We start from the raw sequence: 13,527 nt of genomic DNA on the forward strand, positions 1-13,527 counted from the left end.
ATAATAATAATAATAATAATAATAATAATAATAATAATAATAATAATAATAATAATAATAATAATAATAATAATAATAATAGCTCGTTCTCACATAGCCTCGCTGATGAATGGGATGTTAAAATCAACTCAACTCAATTATAAAATAAGAAATCGATCAAGTGTTTTTGCTTTCTCGTCTTTAAATGTTTTTTCATTTTTGTCATTTAAATTTTTTCAACATTTTGTCTAGAAAAAAATAAGAAAAAAGGAAAGAAAGACCAGAATAAATGAACGTTTACTATATCATCTTTTGTGACGATATGTTTAAACTTTGTATAGTTAGATACACTTCCGCCACGTCTGAATGCTTTCTACTGTACTCATGTCATGATCAACGATTTCTATTTCTTGTTTCTACGAAAAAGTCAGATTAATAAGAAGCGATGGTGGTGTAGTGGTGAGCATAGTTGCCTTCCAAGCAGTTGACCCGAGTTCGATTCCCGGCCATCGCAAAGAATTTTTAACTGTTATGATTTCTGTTTCTAATTGTTACACAATTCAGAACTCGAACAGAAATTTAGCAAAATTGTAATAATGAAACTTAAATAAACGTCTGTTTTAACAGCATAATCCAGTGCAAGTCTATAGAGAGGAGACCAGAGAACTGGTGAAGATTGCTGGTTGGGTTCTATAATATAGGCGTCCTGGCGGCGGTGGCGCTGCTGCTCCGATGTCATCACGTGCTTCGTGGGAGGAGTCAGTGGTTCGTCGTCTGTTGGTTATAGCAAATCCACATGGTGCATAGTATACTGTCGTAAATCAATGTGATTGTGTTTATAAACAAGGGCGTTGGACATTGTTCGTATACACTAACACGTGGGATATTACAATATACAAGAAGACACTTTAGACACAAACCTAGTGAAAATGAAACACTCAAAAAGCTTATAGGGTATAGTCACTTACATAAGTACCTGGACCCCTGACTGTTATAATTCCATTACTTGGGGTCCAGGTAATTTGCGGTTGTGAGAACGCCTAGACAGATGCAACCCAACTTACACGTAACTTTTCTCGGTACTGACAGTAGTTGGTAGTCCCCTAGATGTTTATGCAGGTAAAATTGTAAAGTAGGTGACTAACGAAACAGTTCTCCATTCTAAGATGAATCTCTATGGTTCGGATCGTGTTTTCAAAAGAACACCATATATTAATATCAATATTGCTGTGTATGTAATGTATTATTTCTTTATGTACTTTGTGTTTAGAGAAATAAAAATACTGACCACGCATGGATCAGTAAATGCTTGAAATTAGCTGAAAATACCAATCTAGAACAACTGATGGAAATAACTTTGTAAATGATTGCCTCCGTTGAGATACCTTATCCAATTCTCCTCATTCCAACATCTTTTTTCTTTCTGGAGGAGAGAAGATCTTACTTGTCACACTGAGTATGTATTGAAATTGAAACATTAGAAAAAGTTTCAACCTCGCCGGGATTCGAACCCGGGTCCACCGAAAAGAAGTTCAATACGCTAACCACTCACCTACCGCGTCACTTCATTTTTTAAACTATTAGCTAGTTAAAATCGTTGCATGTAAGACTATACAAAATACTAATGCTCGTATAATGAGACGTTCCTTATAAGTGTCACAATGACTTACTCGACATTTCCTCCTTTAACCTAAAAACAAATTATAGACGTTCCTCAATCAGGAACATATCACGAAACGTTCTTCAAGTTAAGGCTACGCCATAGTTAGTGATGTGAGGTGGAAAATTTTCCGCTATATTTTTCCGGAAAATTTTCCGTTCTAAAAAAGTGTCAGTAATCAAGTAACAATTCCTGAGCAATCATAAAATTGGTTGAATTCATGTATAGAAATGTTAAAAATTGAAAGATTGTTTAAAGAGTCTGAAAATGTTCATGGCTCAGACAATTTTCAGTACTATGTAGGAACAAGTGAAACAATTTTTCATGAATCGAAATATTTTTGTCTTATATGGAAAAATTGAAGAACTTTTTATGATTCGGAAAATTTTCATCATTTTGAAGCAAAAGGTAAAACAACTTTATGTGAATCGGAAAGTTTTATTGCTCTGTAGAAACAAGTGAAAGGAATTTTCATAGATCGAAAAATTTTCATCGCGATGTAGAAACAAGTGGAAAAAACCTTTCGAAAGCCTTACACTTTTGGATATTAGGTATAGTGATGTTAGGTGGAAAATTTTCCATTGTATTTAACTGCAAATCAGTGATGAAAATTTTCCGGAAAATTTTCTGATTCATAAAAACATACTCCAGTTATTCCTACATCGTTGTTTAGCCGTGATGTAAGGTGGAAAATTTTCTTCTATATTTTCTGGAAAATTTTCCGTTCTTAATAAATATCAGTGATAAGCAACAGTTCCTCAGTATTCATAAAATTGATTTAATTCATGTATAGAAATGTTAAAAAGTGAAAGATCGTTTAAAGAATCTGAAAATTTTCACGACTCAGACAATTTTCAGTACTATGTAGGAACAAATGAAACAATTTTTCACGAATCTAAAAATTGTGTCCTATACAGTGATGAAAATTTTCCAGAAAATTTTGAAACGGAAACTTTTTCGATTCATAAAAACATACTCCACTTATTCCTATATCGTTCTTTACCCGTAAAATTTATTGGTAATAAATATTGTTTCAAAAAGTTTCATGAAGTAAAAATCTAACGATTCTTCATTTCAAGAATGTTTCAGAAACTTCAATGCGTTATTCCCTCAGAATCCACCTTTGATTTTACAATAATAGATTTCGTCAAATTTAATACGCATAAGACGGTTTTATCGTAGCTTTACTACTTTTCTAGATTTACATGCTGCAACATTTATAAATACGTAGATATAGTATAAAGTGCCTATTGTAAATTTTTGACTACCCAAAATTCGAGTTTAAGTAACTCATGAAATCAAATACAGACCATTTTCTGGAAATAAACCTTTATTTATTCATATAGTCATTCAGAAGAGAAAGTGAAGTATAAATAATAAGGAAGCTGATTTCTGTAGTTGTTCTTCCAATAAAATAATAAAAGAAACATAAAGAGCTGCACTATTAGAGCTGCGTTCTAAAAGCAACAAGTAATTTCATTTTAATTTGCAAAATAAAAAATTTATTTCTTATATAGATATATATATGTACTTGTTCTATCGAATCGTCATTATTTCTAATACATTTTTGTACACATGCTATCAATCCACGACCCACTGACCACTCAGAAAACTCGATCCATTTGACCCACTGACCTACTCTAACTCTGGATTTGACAACACATAGAAGATGGAAAACCAAAAATTGGATGTTCACCATATTTTATTGTTTGATTTCAGGCAAGGGAAGATCGCGCGAATAGTGTTTGTGATTTTTACTGTCCTTAATGTTTCTATGTTTTTGTCCCTGTTCTTAAACAGTTACCGGGAAAAACTGTAAAAGGAGGTAAAACGCGTAAAAGTAGGAAACAGGGTACTGAGAAGGTTCGTTAAATTAGTTAACTTTTAAAACATATTTCTTATATAGATATATATATATGCAGTGGCGGATCCAAGGGAGGGGCTATAGGGGCTATAGCCCCCCCCCTTGACGCTCAGGTATACACTGGATAAAATGGGCTTCAATCCTATTTTACACTGGATAAAACGGCAAAATATGGTTTAGCCCCTCCCTTGATCATATCCTGGATCCGCCCCTGTATATATGTACTTGTTCTAACGAATCGTCATTATTTCTAATATATTTTTATACACATGCTGTTAATCCACGACCCACTGACCACTCAGAAAACTTGATCCATTTGACCCACTGACCTACTCTAACTCTGGATTTGACAACAGATAGAAAAAGGAAGACCAAAAATTAGATGTTCACCATATTTTATTGTTTGATTCCAGGCAAGGGAAGATCGCGCGAATAGTGTTTGTGACTTTTACTGTCCTCAATGTTTCTATGTTTTTGTCCCTGTTCTTAAACAGTTACCGGGAAAAACTGTAAAAGTGAGTAAAACGCGTAAAAATAGAAAACAGGGTACTGAAGAAGGTTCGTTAAATTAGTTAAATTTTAAAACAATAGTCCAGTGCTCTAAAACAACAGATTCCAATCAATATGAGTATCTGTCCAATGCTGTGCCATGAAAAATCAGGGCCCGAAGTGAGAGCATACGGCAGCGCCTCCGTACATATGAGTTGTCAATTTAAAGTCTAATTCTCTGGACTCTTCTTTCTGCATAATACTTTACTGTTTTATCATGACTGAAATCATAAAGTTTCAGCTTTGTTACACTGGAATCGTAAAAGTGAGAAATTACTGAATTCACTGAACATGCAGTTTTTTTCCTTCTCCAGAAGAGTGATGTTTTAGAGTAGTGGCTTAAGCGTTAGTTTCTTAATGTTGGGGACGCGAGTTCGATTCCGGCCGTGTGAATTAAGGAATTTTTTATAATTTGCAATATTGATACTTCTGATATAGAGTAACATGAAAAATATTCAATTTCTCTTTGTCTAAGAGTTGAGACGACTTCCTTCACAGGTGAAATGCCAAAAATGCAAAATTTCATCATCCGTATCGACCTTCATTCGTAACTGTGTGGGAAAGTAACGTATTTGAACAAGACTTGATGAATACATAGGGGCTAAATACGTCCTTACTGCTGTAGTATGGGCCAAAAATAAGTTCCAAGGAATTGTTCCTAGTTGTGCGCAAATAGTGATCGAACTTACAACTCTAGTCACGAGAATGATTCTATTTAAGATGTCACCTCACCTTTCTACTTAGAAGAAGGGTGAAACAAAATGCATTACTGTTATCAGCTAACAAATATTTATATTCCATTTCTTGTCATAAAATGATAATTCTACCTATAAATCTATAAACGTAATAATATTATTGCGTTCATGTGTAAACCTAAGAAACATCTGACATACTGTATATCTTTTCTGCTCCTATGAATACCTTCGATTATAATATTTTTTGTTTCCTTCTGTGGTAATAATAATAATAATAATAATAATAATAATAATAATAATAATAATAATAATAATAATAATAATAATAATAATAAAATTAAAAGAATAACATAATTACAATACCAAATACATAAACATTACCTTCTCATACAGAAAAAATAATAATTGCCACGACGGGATTTGAACCCAGGTAGCTGTAATGGGTGTTTCCTCCTTTTACATTTTTTAAACAAATCGCCCCAACCGGAGTATTGTTCGCCACTAGCACCTCATGTCCCTTCGACGTATTCCAAACACTACACGGACACGAACACAAAAATACCGAGAACAGTTAAAATTCCGACCTTGCTTTTCAGAGGAATTCGAACACCAAGTGGATTGCTTCTCATGATCAGGAGCCGAACGCCTGAGATCACTCGGCTAGTGCCAGCGGCTCAATTTGCCACAAATTCCTCATATGAATATAAGAAAATAAAACTAGTAGTTATGAAACATAAATATAGAACTGTCTATTTCTACACGTGTTGATACAACTCAAAGAATGTGAAAATAATTTCTCTCATCCTTTCTTCTTTGGAAATTAGAAGTTATGGTAAAGACGAAATGTAATGTAAATCGGAACTAACCCTGAAATCGATGACGTAGCCTTAACTTGAAGAACGTTTCGTGACATTTTCCTCATTGAGGAACGTCTATATAACTTGTTCTTGAGTTAAATAATGAAATCTCGAGTAAGTCATTAAGACACCCACACAAGCATTAGTATCTTGTTTATATTTTCCATGAAACGATTTTAACTAGGTATTAGTTTGCGTGGAAGATGAAGTGGCGCAGTAGGTGAGTGGTTAGCCCATTGAACTTCTATTCGTTACACCCGGGTTCGAATCTCGGCCAGGCTGAAACTTTTTGAAGTGCGTCTGTTTCAATTTCAATTTCAATGCATACTCAGTGTGACAAGCAAGATCTTCTCTTTTCTAGAAAGAAAAAAATTGGAATAAGGGGAATTGGGGAAGGTCTGTCAATGGAGACAGTCATTTACATACTTATTTCCAGCAATTGTTCTAGATTTGATATTTTCGGCTACCTTCAAGCATTTTCTTATTCATGTGTGATCAATGTTTTTATTTCTTTGAATATACAGTATATAATGAAATAATACATTACATACACAGCAATATTGAGATTAACATAGATATGGTGTTCATTGGACAACACGCTCTGAACCAGAGAGATTGATCTTAGAAAGGAGAAATGTTTCATGCGTCATATACTCACAATTTTACTTAAATAAAGACTTGACTCAGTGCTACCATCTGCTGTCAGTGCCGAGAAAAGTTACGTGTAAATTGGGTTGCATCTGTCTAGGCGTTCTCACAACTGCAAATGACCTGGACCCCAAGTAATGGAATTATAACAGTCAGGGGTCCAGGTAGATATGTAAGTGACTGTACATGAAGAAGCTTATATACAGATTTGTGCGTATGTCCAGCGGCATGCACAAAATAGAGAAATTCAACTTTGAAATGTCAAGATCTCTCCGGGAGAAATATTTAATGTATGCTCAAGAAGAGGATCCAGGCAGTGTTAATTAGGAATACAAAATGTATAAACTGAAAGAGAAGTTGTTGAAGCATTTCCCACGTGCGCTACAGTTCGTTGTTTTGCCAGGCTGTCGAAGTGAAATTGTTTATGCAAGAAACATATTTAAAGATAAATTCTTTGAAGACGAACTCTGTGCAGCTGTTCGTTATTGAAGTTCCTTTATTGTTATTGTTGTTGTTCTTAATTACCATCGACAGACGTCAGTTTTTACGTGGTCGCCCACGGCAAAAATGCTACATTACAATAACTCAGACTTATTTACATCATCTCCTTACGCAGTTTATATCTATGCTTTTAAGTAGAGGTGATACAGACACAAGTTGTCTGAAGACCCCTGTCGCCAACTCTTATAATATCTCACTAATTTCTTCACCATGGCGATGATTCGATATCTCCACGACCGCGACGTGTGCAGCTCGTTGGAAACTTTGGCCCAATGTTGATACTTGATTATTATATGTCCCCAAGCTATCCGAAGTTTGCAACCCGGAGGACAAATGCGAAACGACATAAACAACTGTACCTACGTGGCCACCACAACAGTACTCTGGAAAGGTAATAAATTGAGCTGTGGATAACATGCTCCAAGTTCTTGACACAGTCGTTGTTGCCCCGAGCCGAATAACAAATAAATACGGTAAAATTAATAGATTATTAGACAAATCGACACACATAACTCTAATGAATAATACGCAGATTAACATATGGTTAGAGAATAAAAGAAACAGTTCAAAGATTAAATACTAACACACATCAAGATATTTCTGATTCAAAGTCGAAAGGTTAGCCTATTATTCACAAAGGTAAGTACGTTGATGTTCGCCGTAATTCCGTATACACATGGTGTTTGAGGTTTTCACTTATACATACAAGTAAGTATCCACTTCTTCGAAGGTAACTAAGACTTTCCATTAGGTTAAGTTGGATGTTAGGTTAAATACGTTGAAACGCCATATAGTTAGCTACAGTTGATTAACTTTTATGAGCCTTCGGAGAAGCAGATTGTGAGACATCTTCCTTTAATTCATAACTTTAACTATAGCAGCTTCTCTCCATTTATTACATTTCCATCTTTGTTTATCATTTACTTCGTTAATTACACTCAATAATTACTTCTTATATTTCCTGTATATCATTCTTAATACAATATGATTATCTCATTTTAATTGCTTATTTTGCATTATTACATTTACTTATACCATAATTATTCTTTTTTTTTTACTTTTGAGATTAATATAGAGATGTGTCCACAAAGTACGAACCACAGCAAAAAAAAAAAAAAAAGAGAGAGAGAGAGAGAGAGAGAGAGAAAGAAAAAACATTGACATCAAGGCTTGGCGTAGCGTACGTTTAAACTAAAATCATACCAGTGTTAGGCTAAAATCAACCTTGTTCAATTTTACTGTAATTTTGATGAATTTTACATATTTTAGATAATTACCATAACTACTATTAAAGACATGACATCAAGTCCAAAGAAGACAGACAAGAACCCGGTTTGTTTCAGTAATACTTAGACCTTCATTGTGATGTTAACCTTCATATCGTAAGGAATCAATATCTTAAACAGACAATTACTTGATGTCTCTCAAATTGGTTTAAAGGCCTGTTGATTTCTGATTAGGTTATGTATTATTTCTTTTCTAAAATACTTATTAACTCTTTCGCTGCCACCTTGATTTCAGTATCCCAACCCAATGTGCCACCTACACTGTTGCAACATTTAGCCCTTTGCAACAAACTAGCTACATCTAGCGAAAACCAAGCACACTACAGAAAATGACCAGGCCAACACTATATGCCAACAGAGTATAAAAACTCAATACCTGCTAGAGGTCTGCACGGGCCAGAATTTTTACCCCGGCCCTGGCCTGGCCCGTGAATTTATATAGGCCGGTAGCCAGCCCAAAAATGTAGCGAAGGCCTGGTAGAAGTTAGGGGGAGGTCCGATCCAACTATATTATAGTTCATCAACATATTATAATTCATTTGCAAGCCTACCGTGAAAATTTTAGTGGGCCAGCAAAACTTTAGGGGATCCCGGCCCCCTAGACCCCCATGGATACGGGCCTGAATTTATAATGTGAGGCCCGACTCGAGCCCGAAATATGTTTAGTATTTAGGCCCGGGCCCGGTCTGAGCTCGTGTGATAATCGAATGAGCCCGAAATAAGCCCGAATCACAGAAACGTAATCATAAACGCAAAATTGTATTTTTATTTACAGTAATAACAGGTTTAACTTTGCAGTTGTGCTTTAAAAGTTCTCCAAAAAGAACAGTCCAATTAATATCGTTGTACAGTATATTTAGAAAGTATAGCCGGAGAAATATTTAGAAACTTACTGCCCGAGCCCGGCCCGGGCCAGAAGTGATATATGCTTTGTAGGCCCGAGTGCGGTCCGATGACTCGGGCCCATCCCGTGCAGACCTCTAATACCTACCTGGAGAATCCAAGGATAGTTTTGAGTAAAAGGAGCGTTTTTTTTTAGGGAAGTTCTATCTGCTGTAGTTTTAAGAGAATTGGAGAGTTTTGCCAAACGCTTTTATTATAAATTTAGAGGCCAATTTTAATAATACTATCGATAGTAGAGTAGCATATTTTTAATCACGCTTGACCCTAGCCATAGCAGCTAAATACGCTGTTCTGATTGGTTGAAATTATCCGTTTCTCGCCACGTAGCATTCATATAGCAGAAATCAAAGGCCGGCTGCTGTCAGTTCTCGTAGCCGAGCATGCTACCGCAAAAGGCTAATAATAATAATCGCTTTTGACGTGGGTTCAAACCTGACCGAAGGAAAGTTTTTTTTTTAAATTTTCATAATTTTTTCATTAAAATAAGATGAAATTAATACTCAGAAAAGTGATTTATTTACGTTACGCGTGCAGTTTTGCTGTACGAATCATAGTATAAGTAGTAGTAGTAGTAGTACGGTGGAGGAGGAGTAATAGTTGTAGTAGTAGTAGTGGGAGTAGAAGGAGTAATAGTAGTAGTGGTAGGAACGGGTTAGTACCCCCGCAGGGCCCGTTTTGTTCCATCTTGACCCCATGCAACCAATCAGAAACGTGTATATGATTCGTATGGCTAGAGTCGAGCGTGAAAAGATATGAAGTGGAGTATAATCTGATTCTTGATTCTTTTTTATTACGATTTTCCTTTGTCTTTTTCTTCCTCCTGCAGTCAAATGAGTTGGCATGAAAATTGTGGGACAATTTTCCCAACTTTTGTGTAGGCCTACATTGTTGACAAAATCATTAATAACAAAGAAAATGGAAAACAGATAAATGAAAAACGAAAATGATAAACAAAACACGCAATTGGAAATCGAAATGGTAGATAATAAACTGAATACAAAATGTTAAACATTAAGAAAATAAAAATAAAATAACACAATTTGTAAAGTTGTTCTTACTCTATGACACGCATTCAAGCAGTCCATAACACTCTTCATCACGAGATACTTGTTCAGCTGTATCCACGGAGCATGGTTGATGCCTAAACATATGCTTCTAGGTATTGCGATAAGGCATCTTACAGGCAGTGCAGAATTGATAACTCTACTCAACCACATGGGCCATTCCTCTTCATATTCACAAATATTAGAATTAGAAAAAGCAATGTAGAATTGTAGTGTTAAAAGATGTGATGACCTCAAGCCACCGGTCTTAAGAGATTTCTCTCTAATCTTCTATTTTTGCTGGAATAATTTCGGCTTACAAGAAGGAACACCATCAGGGACTAGCAGAATGCATACGTCCCAATGTGGCCAATCTGTATCACTATACGAACGAAATATGCAATTAAAACGTACAAGAAGAAAATATGGCTAGATTAGAGTTTTGTGTCCCTTTTAGCACTGAGGCTATGTGAAACGAGGATAAACCCCGCGAGCTCACTCTGATAAGCTAACTCGGCTTTTCTTCGCCAAGCATATAGTCACTAGGGAGTTCAAGAAGAAAGTTGTTGCGTAGTTGGTATGCTTATAGACAAAATAGTAATAGAATGTATGCATTATGCTGTTAATACAGAACATTTATACTTTTAGGTATTTAAGTTTCACTATTATATTTTTGCTAAATTTCTGTTCGACTTTTGCTTTACAATTAGAATCATAAAATTGAAAAAAGTTATCTATGCGATGGCCGGGAATCGAACCCGGGTCAACTGCTTGGAAGGCAACTATGCTCACCACTACACCACCATTTTTTTTTTTTTTTTTTTTTTTTTTTTTTTTTTTTTTTTTTTTAAAGATCAACCGATCACACCTCAGTTTCCTGAGCAACCCGGGTTTCCCCGTATACAAGGCCTCTTCGACCTTTACCATATTCGACAGGGACACGAACACATACATATCCAGGACAGTTAAAATTCCGACCTTGCTCTTCAGAGGGATTCGAACCCCCAGTGGATTGCGCCTCATGATCCGAAGCCGAACGCCCGAGACCACTCGGCTATTGCCACCGGCTCCATCGCTTCTTGTGAGCTTAACTTCCGCAGGAGATAGGAAAATGGAAATCGTCGTTGTTCGTGCACAAAGAATGTAGAAAGCATTCAGACGTGGCGGAAGTGTATCCAACTGTACAAAGTTTAAACGTATGTTCAAAGAAGAAGAAAATACGGTAAACTTTCGATTATCCGTGTTTTTCTTTCCTTTTCCTCTTTTTTATTTCTTACTTTTTCTAAACAAAATATAATTGAAAAAACTTCCATCACAAATAAAGAAGATGTGTTTTAAGACGGAAAACCAAAAACAATTGACCGATGTTCTTATTTCTGTTTTTAGTAAAAGCAAATCAACGAACGCACATAATACAAAAAGCTATACTGTTTATTGAGTCATGATTGTATATACAGGCTCCTACTGTAAATGAAAATTGTTCGAAAACATTTTTGGTGTTGATTTGTATCCTTTTCGGCCATTTTGTGGCTTATCAGCGGAATTCGCTTAGCCGCGGTTGACGCACCACCCAATTCCGCGGATAATTGGGAGTGGGAAGATTGGGATTCGAACTTAATCCATTCAAGTTCTAAATCGTTTGACTTCCAAGTAGAGATGCAAGGGCTCAGAAAAAACCTGCTTTTTTTGAAAAAAATCTCAGTTTTTTCTGCTTCTCCTTTTTTGCTTGGAAAATTTTGGGCTTTTTTGAAAATTTTGCTTTAAACTGATAAAGCAGACTTTGTTTCGCTTCTCTACAACAAAAAACTGGTTTAATTAGTGGTTGATGCAAAAAGTAATATGAAACCTCGAAAATAAACCATGAATTACAAAAAGATTTTTTTTTTTTTAAATTCTTAACATATTTACATTATGAATTATAAAGGATTAACCAATGTAATAATATTTTAACCTCTTATATACAATAAGTACTTAAAATGGGACGCAAATAACTACCAAAATTTTATGTAGTATTTTTACTTCAAAATATGACAGCCTCTTTTTGAAGCAAAATAAAGAAAAACATGAGATAAATCTGCACATCAGGAGCTTCGTTTCGTGTGGTTCTGTACATTCTTGAAAATTTTCCGTTAAGTTTTAACTTTCTTATACATTGTATGAATATTTCGAACAAATTTTTCACTGATTGATCACATACATAATAATCTGTTACCACCTATGAGGTGCTTCGGATCTACAAAATCGGTAAAGCTCCAAATTCTGTAATGCACTGACCTTTCCTTAAACTTGTTCAGAATCGGGAAAGTATCGAATTTTCTGTTCATGGATCATATACGTAATAGACGGTTCATCTGAGCGTATGGTTTCCTAGGCTATATAACCACTATCACAGTTTGCCCAGTCCTGAAGGTTTCTGAATTTTTAACAAGAAAATTCAACATATCGTTACGTATTTTATTTATTTATTATTTTTACAAAAAAGGAAAACTATGGAATACATTTGAAAAGAGTGGAAGAATTAATCACTCTTCCAATTCACAAGAAAGACGACAAAATTAATTGTAATAATTATCGAGGCATTTCTCTTAACATTCTATTAATAAGATTGACCCCATACGCAGATGAAATTGTTGGAGATTATCAGTATGGATTTAGTCGAAATCGACCAAATATTTACTACTCGACAAATACTCGAAAAGAAATGGGAATATATTACCCAGTACATCAACTGTTTATTGATTTTAGAAAGGCTTACAACTCGGTTAGAAGGAAATCATTGTACAACATTCTTACAGAATTTAGAATACCGCAAACGCTAGATTTATTAAGTGTTTAAATGAATCCCAGAGTAAAGTCCGAGTAGAAAAATGCGAGCTTCCACGTCGAGATTGACCTGAAACAAGGATATGCGTTATTGCCGTTATTATTCAGCTTTGTTCCGAAGTACTCTATAAGAAAAATTAAAGATAGGAACCAGGGCCTAAATTTGAATGGTATTCACCAGGTTATGGTGTATGCTGGTTATGTAAATCTGATAGGAGAAAAATCGAAAAAAATGCAGAGGCCTTATTAAACGGTTGCAGGGACATGAGTAAATGCAGAGAAATCTAAATACAAGGAAGTTCACAAGGATCGTAATACGGCAAATTATGAATGCGTTAAAATATCAATTAATAATTTCGACACAGTGGATACTTTCAAATATCTTGGATCAGTATTACCAGACCAAAATCATACACACAAGGAAATTAAATGTCGAGTGAAATCAGGAAATTATTGTAATTATTCAGTTCAAAATATTTTGTCGTCGCGAATTCTCTCAAGGAATTTAAAGCTTAAAATATATAAAATGATAATCATGCCTGTTATGCTTTATGGTTGTGAAACATGGTTGCTTATGCTGAGGGAAGAACGCAGACTGAAATTATTTGAGAATAAAATTCTGAGGAGAATATTTGGACCCAAGAGGAACGGGAATGGGGAATGGCGGAAACTTCATAAGGAGGAACTACATAATTTATACGGTTTACCAAACATCGTTA

At 35.1% G+C, this 13,527-nt stretch overlaps 1 non-coding gene across 1 annotated transcript; it reads left to right on the plus strand.

Moving 5' to 3' along the window:
• The first annotated feature begins 421 nt into the window (after positions 1 to 421).
• On the plus strand, positions 422 to 493 carry TRNAG-UCC (transfer RNA glycine (anticodon UCC)). Its single transcript has one exon. It is a non-coding gene; the product is annotated as a tRNA-Gly (tRNA).
• Positions 494 to 13,527: the final 13,034 nt, after the last annotated feature.

This window comes from Thermobia domestica, chromosome 1 (genome assembly GCF_964235325.1).
Source record: "Thermobia domestica chromosome 1, izTheDome1.hap1.1, whole genome shotgun sequence".
NCBI classification, from domain to species: Eukaryota; Metazoa; Arthropoda; class Insecta; order Zygentoma; family Lepismatidae; genus Thermobia; species Thermobia domestica.